Below are 21,754 nucleotides of genomic sequence, written 5' to 3' on the forward strand. Positions count from 1 at the left end.
ATAATGATTTGTGTAAAATCTTTAACCGAAAATGAAAAAGGTTCTAAATTGCATTTTGACAAATGTCACTTACAGTAATTGTAATACTGTTGTGCTATATTTTGTTTCAGCTGTATATTTTGCTGCATTGTATATTGCATTTTATGTTTTACTACACTGTCAATGTTGGGATAATTTCTCTGCAACAAATTCCTCCAGTGTGCAAACTGATTTGGGCAATAAACTTCAGCTTCCCAAGAAAGACAGACGCCTCGAGGTGGCGCTCTAGAGCAGCATCCGTGCGCGCACCTCGAAAGTAATTGATCGTTTCCAGCTCAGTCAGTCCTCGCGCTGCTCAGATCGAGGCTGCTCTTCTTCTGAACGCCGAGCCGCGTTCCACTCGCGATATTTTGGCGAGTTTGGGAATTTAACTATGACTAGGATATGCCATCCAAGGATCATTCGAACGTGTAAGTGCCATACTGTCTACGTTAAAATGGTTAGAAATATTCATGGCAGTAGTCTTGTAAAGCAGGATCTTGTGTTGAGACGAGACTCGTGTAGTGTGTAAATTAAGCATTGCTGTGGTGTTCAAGTGTGGAAACCAGCGTTTGGCTTTTACGCTTTTTCCGAATACCACGAATTATTCTGAGCAGAACTATAAGAACCCGGCGTTCAATTGTTGCCTGAGACCGGATTTTGACTATTGATCACATTTTGCGACTTTGTAAACACTTGGATGTCCGGTTTGCTGGAAATGTGTTTTCACACAGTCCTTTTACAAGAGCGTAACCTGGAATGAAAGGTTGGGAGTTTATTCCCGATTACATTTCCTTCAACGCTCGGCTGAATGGCAGCGTTAAAGTATCAAACTTATCGGTTTCGGTTACGTGATCCGGTTTGTATACTTTCCAAACACGTTGTAGCGTTCAACAAACTCGGGTCGTGTTTGACTGCTTTGTGTCAAGCGTTAAGAGTTCAGAGAAGAACCACAGCGAGCGGCATGGTCAGGGATTGTTCTGGTAGGGTTCGGTCAAAGTTACTGAGAACGATAAGAATCTGACGTCCCATAGGCGTTTTGGGCAATTCTCACGTAAATAAAGACCAGGGATGCGTTTCCCAAAAGCATCGTAAGCTTAAGTAGGCTACATCGTAGACCCATTGAAACCAATGCAGCTGCGATCAGTTTCGGCTAACGATGCTTTGGGGAAACGGAGCACTCAGGAACGCTGTGTATGAACGCTCCGATTTGAAAATCGTCTCGGAGCCATATGTTGTTAAAAGGGCTATTTTTAAACTACCTCTCCTGTTTCTCCATCCAGAGGCACCCTCATCTGAGAGGACCACATGTTGCTTTGGTAGAAATCGATTGGCTCTAATTGATTTATGCATTATTAGTAACGGTGTCTCGTGTTAAAAGGGCGTTAACAGCAGAACTGGTATGGTATGGCGCATCTGAAGGTTCTGTCGGTCCGTGGGTGTGTGTAAGCGCCCACATAAGCCACTATTCATTTTCTTGTTCTTTATTAGATCTGCATTTATGTGATCCTGTAAGGGGCTTGAAACCCATACATAAACCATTTGCGAGAAGTTGACAGACATGACCACTGAGCTCGCGCAGGCTTTTTAATGAACATTGACTGGTGGGGTTTTGGTTACTGGTGTCTCTAAAAGGGTTTAAGAAATAGACCCTAGTAAAACGATTGGTCTCGACATCTCAGACGACTATTCATGGTCCCTGTCTTTTCTATTGCTATCATGACGTGACGGTAAAGAGCGTGACGGACTTTCAGATGGAAATTGGGAATGTTTCCTCATGCGCGAGGGACTCCAACACACCCCTAACATGAGTAATATCCTATGAAATAATAATAATATTAATAAAAATAAAACACTCTAGGCCCCGTAGGTCAGCGAGTTAAAGCCATCTTCCTCTTTTGGACGTGTATTATGAAAATAATTAATATCTGTGTAACGTTAACCAAACCACTTAAGGTTGTTGCGGTTGAGTGACTTTATCACCTCATTATTAGATTCCTGGATTCTTAATGTTGTACGTGTGCCAAATAATTTCGATTGCTCAAATATTTAATAAGCACTTTTAAACGTGTTATCAGGTTGAAACCTATGGTTGAAACCCAGTCTGTAAGCATTTAATATTAAAATTAGCAAGAGTTCGAGGTCTCTCAGACCCCACACAGCCAGAATACGGACCTGATGTAGTGTCGAGCAAACTTTACCTCAGAACAGGGGCGTCACTAGGCCTTTTTTAGGGGGGCATCCCTAAACTTCTGCCCAGCCCCCCTAAAAAAATATTTGATTAATACATTTTTTAGCGCTTCAGTCCCCTTTAAAAAAACTCATTTGAAACGGGACGGTTCGGTTTCTCATCCAATACCAATACGTTTCGCTGCGTTCACCTTCAGCCCTATCACACAGTGTGATAGTTGTTTTTTATTCCTACAAAAATGAAGCGATTAACACCCAACGATCATGATTTATTTATTTACTTTTTAAACTTTAAAACATATTATTTTGTATTTTGGCATTACATTATGCTGCCATGCACAGAAATGATTAAAGACACACATCATTATCTGAAAGCACTAGATGGCCCAGAGAGAGAACATCATTATTATTTTGGAGTTTTTTTGTTTTGTATTAATAAATATAGTTTTGTATTAAGTAATAATGAATCAGGAGGAGTGTACATACATATATTAGAGTAAGAGTAAAAGGGATTTGTGATTTTCTTTTAAGTACTTGATTTATAGAAGTGGCAAATTGATAATTCATGTTGTTATTTTTAATAAATAAAAATAAATATAGAACAGATTAATCATATTGCCAATAGACAGTTACATTAATACATGTTTAGCTGGTTAGTTAAATGATTTGAAATTAAATAGATTTTCACGGGGTGACTTGGTGAATAACCAACCAAGGCTAAAAAGCTTAAAAAATAAAATAATTTATATTTCATTGTTGATGGACTTAGTTACCTAGCTTTCCTGGTAGCTTTGTCTGAGAAAATGATTCATAAATCATAAATCAGTTGACCCTATGTTTACTTTCTTCACTGACAGACAAAAATTTTTTGCCACTTCTATAAAGCACTTTTCCTTTTCTTGTCTTTTAATTAAAAAAAAAAAAAAAAAAAAAACCTACCTATGCGTTCTATACTAGACTAACTGAGACTTGTCATGGCACTTGTATACTGTTGTTGTTCTCTTGTTGACCTGACTGCTTCTGTTGTTCTCATTTGTAAGTCGCTTTGGATAAAAGCGTCTGCTAAATGATTAAATGTAAATGTAAATGTAAATAAAAAGCCTATATCAGTCAAAGCTCAGCTTTATGAGGGAAAAGACAGAGCAAGAGAAAAAGAGTGTGATGCTGATGAGGTGAGAAAAAAAACAGCTGCCCGCACATGGTTTTAAAGCTATTGTCATCCAATTTTTTGGCCTTCAAAACATCTTAAAATGCACATATGTAGATCAGAGAAATCAAAATTTTCTCGGGGGAGCATGCCCCCGAACCCCCCTAAATACCTCACATTCAGTACCTCAGTGATTATAAAACTGTGCCATATGCATGTTACTGGATGAATGAATTAAACTAGTTAATAATGAGCATTAGAGCATAAACAAATTTTTTTTTTTTTTACATCATACCCTCATTGGGGGCTGAGCCCCCCTAAAATGAAAATCCTAGAATCGCCCCTTCCTCAGAATAAAGACTTGTGACCTTGTGAAGTGTGTTTTTACAGTGAAAAATCCTTTATAGAGATTCGCGCCGGGAACATTTGTGATGTGTGGAGTTTGGAATGCGAGCTGGCCCGCGTGCTGCTGTAGAGATGTGCGCATGCGCAAGGGCTTCCCCTCCTCACTGGCGCGACTGGTTTTACTCGGACCCACAGCAACTAATGATCAAGATTAGCTCCTTTACCAAAATAATTTATCTCAGCAAGACAAAAAATGATTGGAAATAAATTGCATGTGCGGGGGATATAATTACGCTGCGAAGGATACAAGCGTTGCAGTAAATTGGGCACAAAGGGAGAGAATTAGGCTATTGTTTTTGTTATGGATTTTTATGAGTGGAGATGTGAAATGAATTTGGACAAATTAAAGATTAATGAACGTGTGTGTGGGGGGGGAGAGAGAGAGAAGATCTTCTTGGCAGAGTAGCTGCTATAAGCATTACAATTTATGGCACAGTGGTGTTATCAAATGGTAATAGATTTGATTTCATGATGTGGTATAGGATCTTGCCAAAAACCCACGGCAGTACCATGGTATTTTTGGTACTTGTTTGTAAGTGATACTGTTCAGCTACGAGAGTGACTTCTTTGTGTATTTTGTGCTGCTCTCGTGTTGTCATCATCCCAGGCTTCAGCAAGAGAGCTCATGATTGTGGCATTCTGTGGCCCATAGCTCACCCTCTGTTTGACTTCTATTTATAATCGCTCTCTGCGTCCTCTGTCTCTCACTCTGTACTGGGTCAACGCTTGTGTGCTGCTTTGCCAGTCCATAACGCAGGGGGTTCAGGATCTACAACTTGACTGAAAGAAGTCTTTAGGGCTTCTTATGATCTCTTTTGCTCTATTATAAGTTGTGTTAGTGAGTTATGAAAATATTGTCTCTGTTCAGAGGATGTTACTCCATAGACATTTGAAGGCTCTCAAGCAAATCAAAGTCAATTTTAGTTATAAAATTGACATGTAGTTTTTTTTTTTCATTATTATTATTATTTTAGTGTTTGTTTTTCTAGCTGCGTCTAATTACCATGTTGTGATTTAGCTGTTAATGTTGTAAAACCAACCCAGAAAAGTGGAAATACAGGACTTTTTCTTTGGAAATTGCATTACATTCATGTAACTCCTGTTTGTTTTCATTTCTTCTCATTTATATCCCACACACACATACACACACACACACACACTAATTTTCTTACTTGTCCTAAGGCCAGTGGTGATATTAAAAAGCATTTAAAAGGCCTGGCTGTTACTGTGTTTGTTAAAAAGCAAACAGCAAGAGGTCTTCTTCACACACAGACATTGTTAAATCTGTCCAACCTTCAGGCAGTGACTGCACAGTTTGAACCGCCATGAAATGACATGTTCATTTGTGTCCATACTAGTGATAGACTGATAAATTGTTCAATATTTGCCCATTTTTAAATCATCAGCATTGGCTGATACCTTTATCCACTTGGCTTTACCGACTAGAATTGTTGATGGATAATGGACAATGGTGGTTTTCAAATATTTTAGTCAATTTTGAGTCCTTTTCTGCATGAATGTTTACATCCCAATTGCAATAATGTGTATTTGTGTGACCTACATCCCATACATATGTCCTTTTATTCTTTGAGACTTTGGCGGCCTCAAACTCTAGTTATCAACCCATATTGGTCAGCTACTAGTCAACAAACCATACCAGACTGATATCATGCTTCAGATTGCAGACAAATGCTTCAGAAACTTCAATCAAGACTCTCAATGAGACAGCAGTCATAACAAACATTCATTTTGACCTTTGCGGTCTAGCATTTGGTCTGTTTTTGTAAATTACTCCGTACCTTTTGAATTCTGTTGATATGTGGCCTTTGCTTTGAAGTGCATTTGCTGTACTTTTTAAAGTGCTTTGAATCGAAAATGTCACAGTGCTGAAGTTTGGTAGTCATGAAAAAAATCAAATCCAGAACAAGAAAAGCAAGCCTTTCAAAGTTTCTTTAGTTTGAAAATTTTATCACCTTCAGTAAAACTCAGCAACGGAAACTAGCTTTCAGTGGGATGTGGTTTTTCTTTGGATGGCATGTGAACACTTTGAGTTGGCAGCTATACATTATTAATATCCAGCTTTTTCCAGTTTTATTTTCATCTGCTACACTTCTAACTTCTTCAAAGGGCCTCCCTTTCTCTCTCACTCTCTCTCTCTCTCGCTCTCTCTCTCTCTCTTCTTTCCCTGTGTGACATCTGTTATTTAGGATGAGTTGTTTCTCAGGAATGGCTGACAATTGCTGTGGTTACACCCTACAAGCAAACCGTTTTCCTGATTATACTTGAATGCATATAGATGTGAACACATCCATTGTTTAATACAGAATCTTTTTGCCCTTTGCACGTTTAAAGATTCACAGTTTTGTTTGTAATGTTGTCGACTTAATGTTGCAGAGTTTACACAGCTAATCGTAGGGTAGGTGCGTCTGTGCTGAGATCATCCTCCTGTAATTCAGTTCTTGCACAATCTCATGCTATTCGAGAGCTGGTACTTAACTATTTTGGCAGACAACGTGGAGGAAAGATATGTAATTGGTTTGTACAAAACAAGTAAAAAAAAATACAGTTAAGACAGTGGTTGGAGAGACGTGGGAAGCAGCTCGCTGCCACTTTGGCTTGTTAATTTGTTGTTCGATTTTAGCTCATGCTTCCCACTGCTTCACCCTCCTCTCAAGATCTTTTTTTGCAATTTCATTGGCTGATTGCTGTTATTTTGCTTGTTGATAGTGTGCACATCTGTAGCATCTGCGATCCCTGGCACATGCAGTTAGCTGGCTGCAATTTGGGGTTTTTGTGTGACTTCTTCACCACTAAACGGAATCGTAAAAAAACTTCTAAACCGATAGTCTCTCACCACAAACTCAGGCCACTGGTTGAGTCAGACTGAATGGGCGTCTCAAACATAGGATGGCGCCACAGTGTTTATGCCTTTTCAATTAAAACAAATCAAATGGTTTAATGTAAACTATCTCTGCATATTAAGCTGGAATTGAAGTACTGAACATTTTCAAAACACAAAAGGACCTTTGTTGTATGGCATTGGCTAGACTTTACAGCTTTGTGTGAAGCACATGCATATGTTGGCTTAATCTAGTCCTTAATGTTGTTAAGTGTGTTTGAACGGCACAAATGACATAAGTCCACCCTGTCAGAGAATGAAAAGCGAATGAACGAATCTTCATGCTGTGATTTTGACTTCTGACCAAACAACACAGAATCACTAACTATACATCAAAGTATTGTACTGGAGTTTACTGCTGTGAGTCATTTTTGGGTCATGCATATAGAATGTGATTCAGATAGGAAATGGTCATGCATCCATACAGCTGATGCTACATGGTTTCTCTCTCTTTGTGTCAACTTGACTTCTCTCATCACTCCCACTCACTCTGCCTTTTCTCCCCTTTCCTCTGGTTGTTTTCTTCTGCCCTCCTCGCATTGCTCATCTTCAGTGTGTGTGTGTGTGTGTGTGTGTGTGTGTCAGTGTTTGGATGTGTTTCTGGTAAATGGACGTGGTCCAGCCCCGATCTGTGATTTGTTTTTCCTTTAAATGCAGTCAGTGGCTAAAGCAGCAATTAGGAGGACTGGCCTCTCCAAGAGTTTTTCTTTTTTACTCCGTATTCTCTGATTGTTTTTACAGTGCAGTTCTTTGATTTTTTTTCAGGAGCACAATTTTGTTGACTGCAGTTGTGAATTGTGAGGTGAATTTCAATCGGTGACTGGTCACTAATTCTTTACTAATGTGTTATGACCCAAATATGAGTTGTAGTTGTGGATGGCATCAAACAGTTCAGCCTAATTCATGTTTAACGGTTTTGTGTGTCAAAAGTATTCACATTCATTACTCAGGTAGAAGTATAGATACTACTGTTTAAAAAGACTTTTGTAGAAGTTGAAGTATCAACTCAAGCTTTTTACTCAAGTAAAAGTGTAAAAGTACTGGTTTCAAAACTACTTATAAATATAAAAGTAAAAAGTATAAAAGTAAAAGTAATGTAAGGAAGAAAAATTCAATTAAGAACAAATGCTAAGGCCGCGCCACAGGGGTCTATTGTGCACTACCCCACCTCCTCAAAAAAACATTTTCTAAAGGCCATAGGCCATAATGACTATAATGTTATATTAAAATGTTCATGTTGAAAAATTTAGGATTCAGTAGGCTACCTGTTTCAGCTGCATATATGCCCATTGAAAATGAACACACTTTAGTACAATGCAAATACATTAAAGGACTAGAGATATGATGACTAGTTGCCTATAAAGTATTGTAATGGTGCAAAAAGTCAAACTTCAGAGGCATGTCATCAATAACCTTTAATGGAATGTAAATGTACATCCAAGCTTAGCTGCAGGAATCTGTGAGGGAAATAGACAAGAACATGTTACAAAGTTGGTATAGCCTACTTAACACAACCACGACGGGGAAGTCGTGGCCTAATGGTTAGAGAGTTGGACTCGCAATCGAAAGGTTGTGAGTTCGAGTCCCGGGCCGGCAGGAATTGTGGGTGGGGGGAGTGCATGTACAGTTCTCTCTCCACCTTCAATACCACGACTTAGGTGCCCTTGAGCAAGGCATCGAACCCCCAACTGCTCCCCGGGCGCCGCAGCATAAATGGCTGCCCACTGCTCCGGGTGTGTGTTCACAGTGTGTGTGTGTGTGTGTGTGTGTGTTCACTGCTCTGTGTGTGCGCACTTCGGATGGGTTAAATGCAGAGCACGAATTCTGAGTATGGCTCATTGTCAATCGCAAACGCTAATTTATTCAAACGTCTCTGTACCTACAGTAGCTTAATTTGCGGAGGAAGAAGAGAAAGCACCCATTTGATAAATGAGCCAGTAGTTGAGAAATAACTTAAGAAATATATTTTTTGATAAACACTGGCTATGTCCTTGCTGGAGTGTGATGTGATTTGTGTCATGTGCAGGTGCGATGGATCACGTACAAACCAATAGGGTGTCGGAATGGTATATGTTTATACTTCTCATCCAACCACAATCTAATTCACTCAATCAGGATGGCGCGATTTATCTGGATAGGTTACAAGCCAAAATGAAATAGCAGTAACAAACCTATTTATAAAATGTAAGGAGTAGAAAGTACAGATAATTGTGTGAAAATGTAAGGAGTAGAAGTAAAAGGTCGGCTGAAAAAATAATTACTCAAGTAGAAATTTGGGATATCTATACTTTACTTAAGTAAGGTAATGAAGTATTTGTACTTCGTTACTTGACACCTCTAGTGTCAACTAAACTAATCGTGTCAACTAATTTTCTTTCAATTAGCACAGGTTTTGTATTTTCATTTTGGATCTGATCTGAGCTTAAGCTAATTGATTTTGAGCTTATGCACCTCAGTTTTTGAGTAAAAAAAAAAAACATAATTTTTTTATAATTTTAGCAATATGCACTGAAAAACTGAGATGCATAAGCTCAGATCAGTGAGGCCCACAATCAGTGAGTTCCAGAAAGAAATCCAAAACGTGTGCTAATAGAAAGAAAACAAGTTGATGAAAATATTTTTTTGTAATGATAATATAGCATAACGAGAGATTTACATGCAATCGTTGGTAGGTTGATTATGTTTGACCTGAAGCACCAACAAGGCGAGGTGAACAAATGTTTTGGGAAGTTATATTTTTGTGTGAGTGAAGTCAGTAAGTTTTAGTCCAATGCAATAACATTATCTGGCATTTTGGGGGAAACGCAATCCTCTTTGGGTCAAAATCATCAGAAAACAACATGAATGTTAAAAATGCTTTTGATGTATAATCAGTATCCTGAAGCAGAACCAGTTGAAATCCGCTGCGCTACAAGCACCTTCAGAATCACAATTGCAGCTCTGTTCTCCCTTGTGATTTCACACAGAATTGCATTCTCTGCGTGTTGCACACACACACACACACACACACATGCATTCGCTCAAACACACATTTGTCTTCCCTCAGTATTGTGTGCTGTTCTCCTCCTGCAGTTTTAACTGCACAGCCGCTTAAATAATTCAGCATTTTAAGCTCAGCTTGTAAATAATGTGAGCCCACATATTGCACTGCAACGAACTCTGTTTAATTTAATTCAACTCGGTGCATTCATAATTTCAAAAAGCCTCTTTAATGCAATTGTTTCAATTATAAATGACACATGCACACTGCAACACATAGTTTTAATTATAACATGCTCCAGCGAGAACTAATGAGATTTATTTCCTTCAGTGAGTTATGGTGTTTCTCAAACAGTTTTCTTCTCATGAGCCAATGCGTCTGTGCTCTCTGCTCTGTGTTTGTCTTGTTTGATTGCACTAAGTGGTTATATATCTAGTGCTGTTTTATTACAGGGTTGCAAGACAGAATTATATTCAAATTCCTTTTTGTTTTTTCTGCAATTAATTCAGTCCCAACCGCTCTGCAGTAATTCACCCACAAAATGTAAAGTCTGTCATTTAGTCATTCCGCTTTTGTTTTCGCTTTTTTTTCTTCTGAGCAACACAATAGGAGATTTTGGGCAGAATGTCTGAGCTTCTGTTATTCATGCAAGAAAAGTTTTGTGTCTAAACCCTGAACTTGCAAAAATGTTAACACTATTCCACTATTGCTGCGTGCAAGCATGTTTACAGTGAGAGCTGAAAAGAGCACTGAGGATTAAATGCATGCAAATGAGCGCATTAATGCTGTTTGCTTTTTGTCTGTAGGTTTTAGTAGCGCTGTGTGTGTGTGTGTGTGTGTGTTTGTATGTGAGCTACTGTCTCATTTATTTATTGGTTAGCTCTGTTTTACAATCTAGTGAGCTGTCTACATAGGCAGCTACCTTCTAAGAAAGCATCTGAGATGAAATATCATAAATGACTGATTTGAGACTCTTTATATTGGCAACAACCCTGTGCTTCATAGAAATACAATTCCTCTTGGCAAATGCATGCAGGAGAGACTCTATTCAGTGGGTCTAAGAATATGCATTTTACATTTAGATTTACATTTATGAATTTAGCAGCTGCTCTTATTCAAAGCAACGTACACAAAGAGGAAACCAGTCGTCAAATTGTCACAAATTGTGGGCACAAAAATCATCAGAAGCATGTTGCTTACCAAATGATGCCGTTCTCTAGGTGGTATAAAAATACATCGCACACGCACTGGGTCAAATTAACTATATTATTGGTTTTAAATTAATTGTATCTGATCTGACTGATCTCAGCACAGTGTTTTCAAGGATTGCCTTCTCCGTGAAGCATGCATGTGATTCTGGCCTGAAATATGGGATTTTAGAAGGCTGCATAAATATTCTGCCTACCTTTATGGCATATGGCAGACTTATAAAGCTTTTAAATGCTGTCTTGAGAGGTTTTTTTGTGCTTGTCTGTGATGGCCAAAAGCTTTTTTAGCTTGCAGTATGACATTCATGCTGTTCCTTCTAATCCTTCAATGAGCGTATCAGATATCCGAGAGGCTGTTGTGTGCGTTGATAGTGTAATCTGTGAAGTCTGTACTGTGTTAATGTTGTCATTTCACACTTCACTGCACCTTTTAAGGAGACAGTTTTCACATTACTAACACTCCAGCAGCGTGAGATGAAGAAACAGGCATTTGTGTGTTTTTGACCAAAGTCTGACTCTTTTATCACACCATATTATTTTAATTTCAGGTCATGGTTATGGTATATATAAAGATATGGTTACATTAGCTGGAAATTCAACCACAAAATGTTTTACATATTAAACAACCATGGAATAGTGCCTGCATTTGGATAATTGAGTAATTGCCTGCTTTATAAATAAAAGGCTGTGTATCTCATTAAATTATCTTCCTTTTTTATTTATTTATTTTTAAAACTTGATAGACACAATCCAACAGATAAGGTTAAGCAAATGAATAACAAAATAGTTATTCTATGGCATCGCTGCGAAAACCACTTAAAGACTAGACTTTAAAAGTCTGGAATATATATTACATTTACATTTATTCATTTAGCAGACGCTTTTATCCAAAGCGACTTACAAGTGAATATTTGTAATATATATATATATATAATATAATAAATAATATATAATATAATAAAATATATATATATATATATATATATATATATATAGAACCATAATATTTTTGGTATAGTCGCTTTTCACCAAGACTGCGTTTATTTGATCCAAAATACAGAAAAAACATTTTTACTGTATCAGTAGTATTTCACAGTATTATTGTTATTAAGAGCCTTCTTCACAAACACTGGTAAAAAAAAAGCCTTTTTGACCAGTAGTTTAATGATGGTATAGACTGCACAGCAGAATCTACAGGTTCACACACATCTACCATCGTAGTGTGTTTCTATGGCGCTGCTCAGTGATGTGTGTCCCACACGAACATGCCGCCCCTGACCCCTGACCCCTTCAACAGCCCACATTCATCCGTCTCTCTGCCTCTCATTCTCTCGCTCTCACTCTTTGTCTTCGCTGCTTTTGTGTTGGTCAGAGGTCTGTAGAGTTGTTGGTGCATTGTCTGCTGTAAGTGAAGTGCAGAAGGGGGAATGTGTATCCCACGCGAGCGGCTGATGCAAATGAACGGCGAGGCCAAACTACAACAACGGTGTTAATTTGAGCTTAACACACTGAGCTGTGTGCGAGGCGGTTCATCTGGTCAAAGAAGGTCATGGAGATGTGTTGGTTATTGTGGTTTTTGTAAGAAGTGCGATGTTGCTGGACAGTTGGTCTTTGTGTTTGTTGAGGTGCAAATCTTTTTCTTTTTCTCTTTTTTTTTATTTAATTGTATTTTAAATACATCATTTAATTGTCATATTTAGTGTTTGTCCAGTTGTTGTATGTAATATATTTAAATTATTGCATTTAAATGTAAGTTATGCTTACTTGCCCAATACTGGTCTCATAAAGTGGGTGTTGTAGAAGTAGAAGATTACAGAAGAATTTGATTGGTCACAGTTGTATTGTTTTGTATTTTATTCCCAGTCATTGACGAGTAATAATTTCATTCATACTTGTAAAGTGTGTGTGATTGGATGAATGAGAGATGCAGGAAGCTTCTCCACCCTGTTGTTTTCTCTCGCTGGTCCTTGAGCGGTTCTCACAGCTGGGGAATGTGGTGCATCTGGTTGGATGATCTGAAGTGGGATTGTCCCAGTTTACAACGGTACATATTTCTCTGGCCGTGGCCTGCTCGCACCCTCCTGCTCCCTTCGGCTGTCATGGGACAGGTTTCTGGCTGGCGTTTGGCTGGCGTGCAGGAGATTTGTCCCGGGCCGCTTGGCTTGGTGAGTGGAGGAACGGGTCGTTCCAGCCAGACGCAAACAAAGAATCAGACCAGATCTGTCTGTCTTTGGCGGCTGCTCCACAAACACACAAACACACCCGCAGAAACACGAGCCGCTCGGAGAGCTGGGAAACTAGTCGAGCTGCTGTTCTGGTCAACACTCAGCCGGCTGTTTACATAGAGTCAGACCAGCTTATTATTGAGTGATTAAACTGACTCGTCTGCAGTGTTGTAGTAGTCAGACAGAATAATGTTTGGCTGTAGTGTTTAAAGATGATGTGCACGTTTTGGTTGTCGGTACTGAAGAGAGAAACACAGTGACTACGTTTTTATTTTCAAAACAATTGATCTGTTTGTGTTTAGCGGTTACATGTCAACTTTTGATTCAACCAATGGCGTAATTTTGGGGCGGGGCTACCTGTTTCTTGACCAACTGGAAATATATATATATATATATATAAAAATGTTTTTGCAGTTGTGTTTGGCACATAAATCACCTCCTTCACCTTTAGTATTTAGATATAATAATTTATTGTGTATATGTCTTACATTATATCTTAATTTAAGTCTTGGACATGCTTTTATCCAAAGCTTATATGTGACCCTGCACCAAACCAGTCATAATTTTTCACATTTTTCACAATTGAGATTTAAACATCATCTGAAGGTTGAATAAATAAGCTTTCCATTGATGTATGGTTTGTTAGGAGGACAATATTTGTCTGAGATGCAATCTGAGGGTGCAGAAGAAAAATCTAAATATTGAGAAAATCGTCCAAATGAAGTTCTTAGCAATGTGTTACTAATCAAAAATTAAGATTTGATGTATTTACGGTAGGAAATAATAGAAAATATATTTTCTACTGTTTTTATGGTTAACAAAAAAAAACCTACTTTAAATACTACAGAAGCATTTATACACTGTCCTTCAAAAGTTTGTAAGATTTTTAAAAGGTTTAAAGAAGTCTCTTGTCTACTCATGAAGGCTTCATTTATTTATTATATATATATATATATATATATATATATATATATATATATATATATATATATATATATATATATATTTTTTATATTACAATTTAAAACCGCTGTTGTTATCAGAATAATATGATGATTTACTGCTCAAGAAACATTTCTGATTATTATCAGTGCTAAAAACACTTGTGCTGCTCAATACTTTGTGTAAACCGTAATGCATTTTACTTTTCAAGATTCTTTGATGAATGGAAAGATCAGAAGAATGGCATTTCTTTGAAACGGTTACCTTTTTATAACATCATAAATGTTTTTACTGCAACTTTTATTGAATTTCATGCCTCTTTGCTTAATAAAAGTATTAATTTCTTTAAAACTATGTACTGATCCCAAACTTTTGAATTGTAAGGAGTTACAGGTTTAAAGGTTGCAATCTTTCTCTTTCGCATTTCAGGATTTACTTATCTTATTTTCAACTTTACTTATCTTGACCATCTCAGTGGATCTAGGGAGTTTATAGGTTAACTTGAGATTTTAATTTTTGGATAATCAAGTAAAACTAAGATTTTTCAATCCAGTAAAAATCAGTAAAGATTTGATGGCAGAAAGACACGTGAAGCACACGCTGAAGGTGAACGTTTGTAGTTATACTAAAATAACATTTACTTGATAAAATCTAAACTATCAGTTACATGACAGAAGGACTAGATTATGTGGCAGGTTTATCAGCACAGTTGTGATCATGTAGAGGCCTTTGCATATCAAATATGATATAGTAGGTAGGGTTAGTCATTTTTGCAGTGCACATATACTGCTGCTCATCTATGTTTCCACAGATTGTGCGAGTACAGTTTTTTTGTATTAGTTGCATGAGTTTTTATGATCGCAGGGTGCAGCCAATCACACCACAGCTGGCTTGATTTCACCGCTGGAGGTTTGCTGAGAAATCAGCGTCTTGATTGCAGGAGACATCGAGAGCGTCCTGTGCACACGCGTCACGTCGAAACACTTTGTCTGTCTGTGCTTATGGAAAAATAAGACTCTACAGACTACAGCATAAATGCGTCTTATTGAATGATATGAGAGGGGAAAAAACAATCAAAAAACAAAATCAGAAATGTCTTCGTGTGCAATCAAAGTGGTGTGGGTGGAGAATTGTTAACCAAAAATATTACATGCATGATCCAATCAAAATCTGATGGATGAAATCAAGTCTGTCTCTGTTATTTCCCACTGAAATCACATTGCACATTCTGGAGGATAAATGAGTTTAATGTCATGTTGTGTTGGGTTTTTGATCAGATTTGAGGTGAGTTTGTTTTCTTGGCACTAGAGCATTTATTTGATTGTCATCTTTGTAAGATCAGATTTGATGTGTCTGATATGGACAAATACAGCGTGTTTTAAATGCTAATTAAGACGATTATTGAAGAGGTTACTGGCTTTGGAAATGGTACTAGTTTACTAAATACTGCACATTCTGTATTTCTGTATCAATCATTGTGTTGCTTCCAGTTATCATCTTGGAAAAAATTTATTTAATCTTTTAACTCTGCAAATAAAAAAGATTTTTGGCAACTGCTTTTATAGTTTTATCACATTAGAAATTGAAGCATATTGCATTGTTAAAAGTTGTTTTCAAAGAAGTCTCTTCTGCTCACCAAAGTTGCTTTTATTTGATCAAAAATACAGTAAAAACAGTAATATTGTAAGATATTATTACAATTTAAAACAGCTGTTTTCTATATGAATCTCTGTTAAAGTGTAATTTATTTCTGTGATGCTCAGCTGTATTTTCAGCATCATTCCTCCAGTCTTCAGTGTCACATGATCTTCAGAAATCAGAATAATATGATGATTTACTGCTCAAGAAACATTTCTGATTATTATCAATGATGAAAACCGTCGTGCTGACAAATAATTGTGTGGAAACATTTTGTTTGGAACCTTTGATGAACCGAAAGTTCAAAAGAACAGCATTTATTTTAAATGGAAGTCTTTTGTACCATAATAAATGTCTTTAATGGCACTTGATCAATATACTGTATCCCTGATGAATAAAACTATTAATTTCATTCAAGATTAAAAATTACACCCTGATTTGAGTTTTCATTGTTATTGTTCCAGAAAAATACAGCTCGTATCAAATTACAATTTTTAAAAATTAATTTATGTACTTTATATATTCTTATAAAACATTCTGTTGTCTGAAATTGCTAGCGACTTTGTTACAGATAATTACCATTTTAATTTTTAAAGAAGTTTGACTATAGTTTAAATTGAGCGAACTGTGGTTTAAAAAAGAGCTAGTTTTAAAGTAGCAAAGAAGCAAAATCCTTATATCTAAAATAGTCAGTATATGTTTGTTTTCATACAGTCTATGGTTTACACAAGTAACCTGTATCTTATGTAAATGTTGAGGTTTGAGAGGTTAAAACTACACACTGATGTCATGCATGCAAATAGAAAGCACTCCGACTCCCAAGGTGTGTGTGTGTGTGTGTTTCAGCGGTGAAGAAGTGGAGCTGGTCTGTCTGGGTGAGTCCCTGTTTGGAGGTTTCTCCGCTGGTTGGTTTATCATAGATGTTACTTTTGTCTCTCTGAGCTGCAAGTTGAAGTTTGCTTGAAACACCACGGATCTGATCTGCGGGATACAAACACTCGTTCTGATGCCACTATTGTACTCTGCACTATTAGTGTTGTTTGCTATTGCTAACCCAAGGGTTAAAGTTCAGTGTGTGTGCATCGTCCTGCAGATGTTCAGAAATGTGCTCTAAAGAATCGTTCACAACACAAAACACCAAAAAAGACGTTTTGAAGAATGTTGGACTTCCATAGTATTATTTTCTTCTGTGGAAGTCAATGGCTACCATCAACTGTTTAGCGACAAACATTCTTCAAAAGATCTTCATTTATGTTCAACAGAAGAGAGACACTCATACAGGTCTGGAAGAACTTAAGGGTGAGTATTTTTAATTTTTGAGTGAACTGTTCCTTTAATATTACAGTTCATTTGCATATGATGTTCTTCAAGCGAACGGCAGCTGAGTGAATTCAGGTGTGTTCATAATAACCAAAATTTAATATCTTTAAACTTCTCAGGCTACATTTTCCTCTGTTAAAGTTGTGTCTAATGTGTGACATTATCACCTTTCCCTGAAGTTGCAGACAGCACCTGTTTTCTACAGAACACACACACACACACACACACACACACACGGTCTCTCCCTCGCTTTCTGTGCAGTGGCACAAATCTGCAATTCAATTTGCAACAGTTTAATTTGTGTTTAAGATGCAAATGTAGCCTTTCTGATAATGAGAATGCTAAACAGAAAGGAGGGAGTCCAGAGCGCTCAAACATGCATTCATTAGCTCACACTAATCGTGTCAACACACACACACACACACACACACACACACACACACACACACACACACTCACATATGAGGGGCCGTACAAGCCATAATTCATTCTGCACTCACACACTTACATTCTCCTTTCACATGATACATGTATATCTAGCTTTTTCTTTGGTATCCATTACTTCCTGTTTAAGTAAGAAGTCACTCTCAGACCAGGAAATACATGTGCAAGACTTGCTCAGCTCTTCCTCACAATTGTACAATGAAGCTTTTCAAAGTAATTCTGTTTCCTTTTCAAGTACATAATTTTAAGTTTTTAATTTTAAAATGTCATGTAACCTACATGTTCTACAGATCTGTGTAAAAGTGTTATGATACTGATTTTGATCGTATTGACACGGCTCAACGCTAAGGACATTTTCACCTGGCCAGGTTTGGCTAGTGGTTTTAATTTTTTTTACTTGCCCTGGCAAAATTTTAATTCTATTCTTTCCTGCGTCTCAGTTGTTGTGGATTCGTGCATGAGTGTGTGTGTGTGTGTGTGTGTGTGTGTGTGTGTGGGGCCGTACAATCCATAATTAATTTTGCACTCACACACTTACATTCTCCTCTCACACACATACAGGTGCATCTCAATAAATTAAAATGTTGTGGAAAAGATCATTTATTTCACTAATTCAACTCAAATTGTGAAACTTGTGTATTAAATAAATTATATCTTTTAATTGTGATGATTTTGACTCTGATCTTGAAGATTAACTCTTTGATTTTAACAAAAACCCACCAAATCTCAACAAATTAGAATACTTCATAAAACCAATAAAAAAAAAATCATTTTTAGTGAATTGTTGGCCTTCTGGAAAGTATGTTAGTTTACTGTACATGTACTCAATACTTGGTAGGGGCTCCTTTGCTTTAATTTTACTCAATTCAGCGTGGCATGGAGGTGATCAGTTTCTCATCTGCATTGTTTGGTCTCTTGTTTCTGTTTTTCCTCTTGACAATAGTGTTGTCAAAAGACCCGGTACTTCGGTACCAAGTCGGTACTAAAAAAATTAAAATGTGACGGTACCAGGTTTCTTTAAGTACCGGTGGTACCGAGTACCTGGTCAACCCGGTTCTTGACGCATACAGCGCTATGATTTCCGCGAAGCAGAAAACGCAGACGGAATCTCAAAATCCAGTCATGAAAATGAAACTTACATTTTAATATGGACAGTCACGGAATTCGTCAAAGTTAGCATAAATTATTCAAATCAAATCTCCATATGGACCAGTATCTGTAAAAGTTAAGCTTCAAAAGTTGGTTGCGTGTCTCTGTATGAATGAATGAATGGTTTGTTTACTACATAGACTGAAGCGCGTGACGCTTTCAGTAATTTCAGCATCTGCCGTCTCAATGAGGACATAAATACATAAACGACATCACCAGAACTGTTCTGAGTCACTTCACAAGCATTTTACCATTTCATTTGAGTAAAACCAGTCCATTTAAAGGTATTCACGATAACCCGTCAAAATAAAAGTTCATTTTTACATAAAGGCATTGTGCTAGAAATATTACTATTATTTAGTAGAATGTATGTGATACTGCTACTACTGCTGAAAAAATTAATAAAACTTAATTTTTTAAAGAACTAAATCACACAATATTTCTTCCATGTTTTAATTTTAATAGCAAATCCCCTTTATTTACCAAAAAAAATAAAATGTGTTTAAATTTCATTAATTAAAAGACAAATTAAATTTGGACGAACTTGTTTACTGTTTTTCATAATTATATTACTTGTAGAAAAACTTTAAACACAATTTTAAATGAGTATAAAGAATGGCATTGGTTTTATTTTCATTTCAAGTTTTTTATTTTATTTGTTATTTTTTTTTATTATTAGTATCATGTTTAGCTTTGGTAACGAAATTGGTACAGAGATCCGTGGATTTTCACTGGTATCTGTACCGAATACAGACATTTTGGTACTGTGACAACACTACTTGACAATGTCAGGTCTGGTGAGTTTGCTGGCCAGTCAAGCACACCAACACCATTGTCATTTAACCAACTTTTGCTGCTTTTGGCAGTGTGGGCACTGGGCAGGTGCCAAATCCTGCTGGAAAATGAAATCAGCATCTTCAAAAAGCTGGTCAGCAGGAAGCATGAAGTGCTCCAAGATTTCTTGGTAAATGGGTGCAGTGACTTGGACACACAATGGAGCAACACCAGCAGATGACATTGCATCCCAAATCATCACAGACTGTGGAAACTTAACACTGGACTTCAAACAACTCATGCTATGATCTTCTCCACTCTTCCTCCAGACTCATGGACCTTGGTTTCCACATGAAATACAAAACTTGCTCTCATCTGAAAAGAGGACTCTGGACCACTGGGCAACAGTCTAGTTCTTCTTCTCCTTAGCCCAGGTGAGACACCTCTGATGTTGTCTGTGGTTCAGGAGTAACTTAACAAGAGGAATACGACAACTGTAGCCAAATTCTTTTCACACGTCTGTGTGTGGTGCTCTTGATGCCTTGACCACAGCCTCAGTTCATTCCTTGAGAAGTTCACTCAAATTCTTGTATAGATTTTGCTTGACAATCCTCATAAGGCTGCGGTTCTCTCGGTTGGTTGTGCATCTTTTCTTCCACACTTTTTCTTCCACTCAATTTTCTGTTAACATGCTTGGATACAGCACTCTGCGAACAGTCAGCTTCTTTGGCAATGAATGTTTGTGGCTTACCCTCCTTGTGAAGGGTGTCAATGATTGTCTTCTACACAACTGTCAGATAAGCAGTCTTCCCCATGATTGTGCATTTTTGAGTTGATTAACTGATTGGCATGTCACCATATTCTAATTTGTTGAGATTTTTTAGCCAAAATCATCACAATGAAAAAAAAAAAAAAATTAAACTACTTCAGTCTGTGCATTGAATTTATTTAATACACTACTTTCACAATTTGAGTTGAATTACTGAAGAAATTAACTTTTTTACAACATTCTAATTTATTGAGATGCACCTGTATGTGTGTGAAAGGAGAATATAAGCGTGTGAGAGTGCCAGAATGAATTATGGCTTGTACGGCCCCTCACACACACACACACACACACACACACACACACACACACACACACACACGCACTCGTGCACAAATCCACAGCAAATGAGACACAAGAAAGAATAGAATTATCAGCCTGTAAAGGTCATAAAATGAGAGTTATGACAGCAAGAAAACAAATAGGATGGAAAATTTCACTCTTCGACTGTTTTAAAACCCTCTAATGCTGAGAGACAGACAGAGACCCAACTGAGAGACGGGAGAGAGAAAAAAAATATATAGGGTATATTTTTACATTATCTCGTCATTTACATTTTATTTTTCGTCATTTAATCACATTAAACTACTTGTTTGACTTCATTGTTGCAGTTTAGATAATGATAAAATGTTTTAAATACAATATAAATAAATTAAGTTATTAAAGGGTTAGTTCACCCAAAAATGTCGTAAAAATTGTCATAAGTCACCCTCACCTTGACGTACGACGCTGCTTTATTTAATTGCATTAAACTTGGAATCGCACAATTATGACATCTTTTTAAGGCTTCAAAAGCTCATATTGCTATCCTATTCTTTTTTTATAGTTATAGTACTAATAGTATAATTAAAATGGCATGTACATGCTGAAAGTCTTTCATTTATTAAATTTGATTATATTAACAATATATCAAATACCATCTATATAAAATATGAAGTTATTAAAGTTTTGTTGTTTCAGTTTTTGCTTAAAACACATACACATCGCATTATCTTTTAAATCTTCTAATCACATTAAAGATGAAATAACACAATTATTTATGACTTCAAAGCTTTGTAAGCTAATTTTGCAGTAAAGTGCAAAATAGAGCACTATGCATTGTTATATTGTATTAATAGTATAGAGTTAAATCCTTGTCTAGTAGTTCAGTCATTACACAAGCAGACTCCAGAGGTGTTCACCTGTTCCTCATGCATCTGATTTCATTTGTAGAGCACATGTAATGCACTACTGTATTGGAAAAACTATCCACCCGTTTCTAAAATTCACTTAATTTGCTAATTTGCATAAGACCATGTGACTGGAATTTAAAGTGCATCATAATCTCTTATCGCAAAACATGGTAATGGATATGATGTAATAATGGCGATAGATGGGTGAGCGAATGCAGCCCTGAGCCTGTTTTACTAGTTCATCATTCATTCCCTCGGTGTGTCATGCATATGCATGCATGCAAATGTTCACGCGTTTCTGTTCTGCACATCATGCTGTGATTATGAGATTGACTGCTCAGATGTTTCTGTTCTCTCAGATCACACATCTGCTGTTGTGCAAGGTGACTAACTTGTTGGATTTAAAGAACTTGCACA

General features: G+C 37.0%; 1 protein-coding gene across 1 annotated transcript in view; it reads left to right on the forward strand.

Annotated features, from left to right (window-relative positions):
• Positions 1-297: 297 nt before the first annotated feature.
• plxna1b (plexin A1b) overlaps positions 298-21,754 on the forward strand; it is a 144,519-nt gene continuing 123,062 nt past the window's right edge. Inside the window, exon 1 of the mRNA XM_059497742.1 lies at positions 298-449. The gene's annotated coding sequence lies outside the window, so the exon portion shown is untranslated. The remainder of the gene's footprint in view (positions 450-21,754) is intronic.

Source organism: Carassius carassius, chromosome 17 (assembly GCF_963082965.1).
Source record: "Carassius carassius chromosome 17, fCarCar2.1, whole genome shotgun sequence".
NCBI lineage: Eukaryota > Metazoa > Chordata > Actinopteri > Cypriniformes > Cyprinidae > Carassius > Carassius carassius.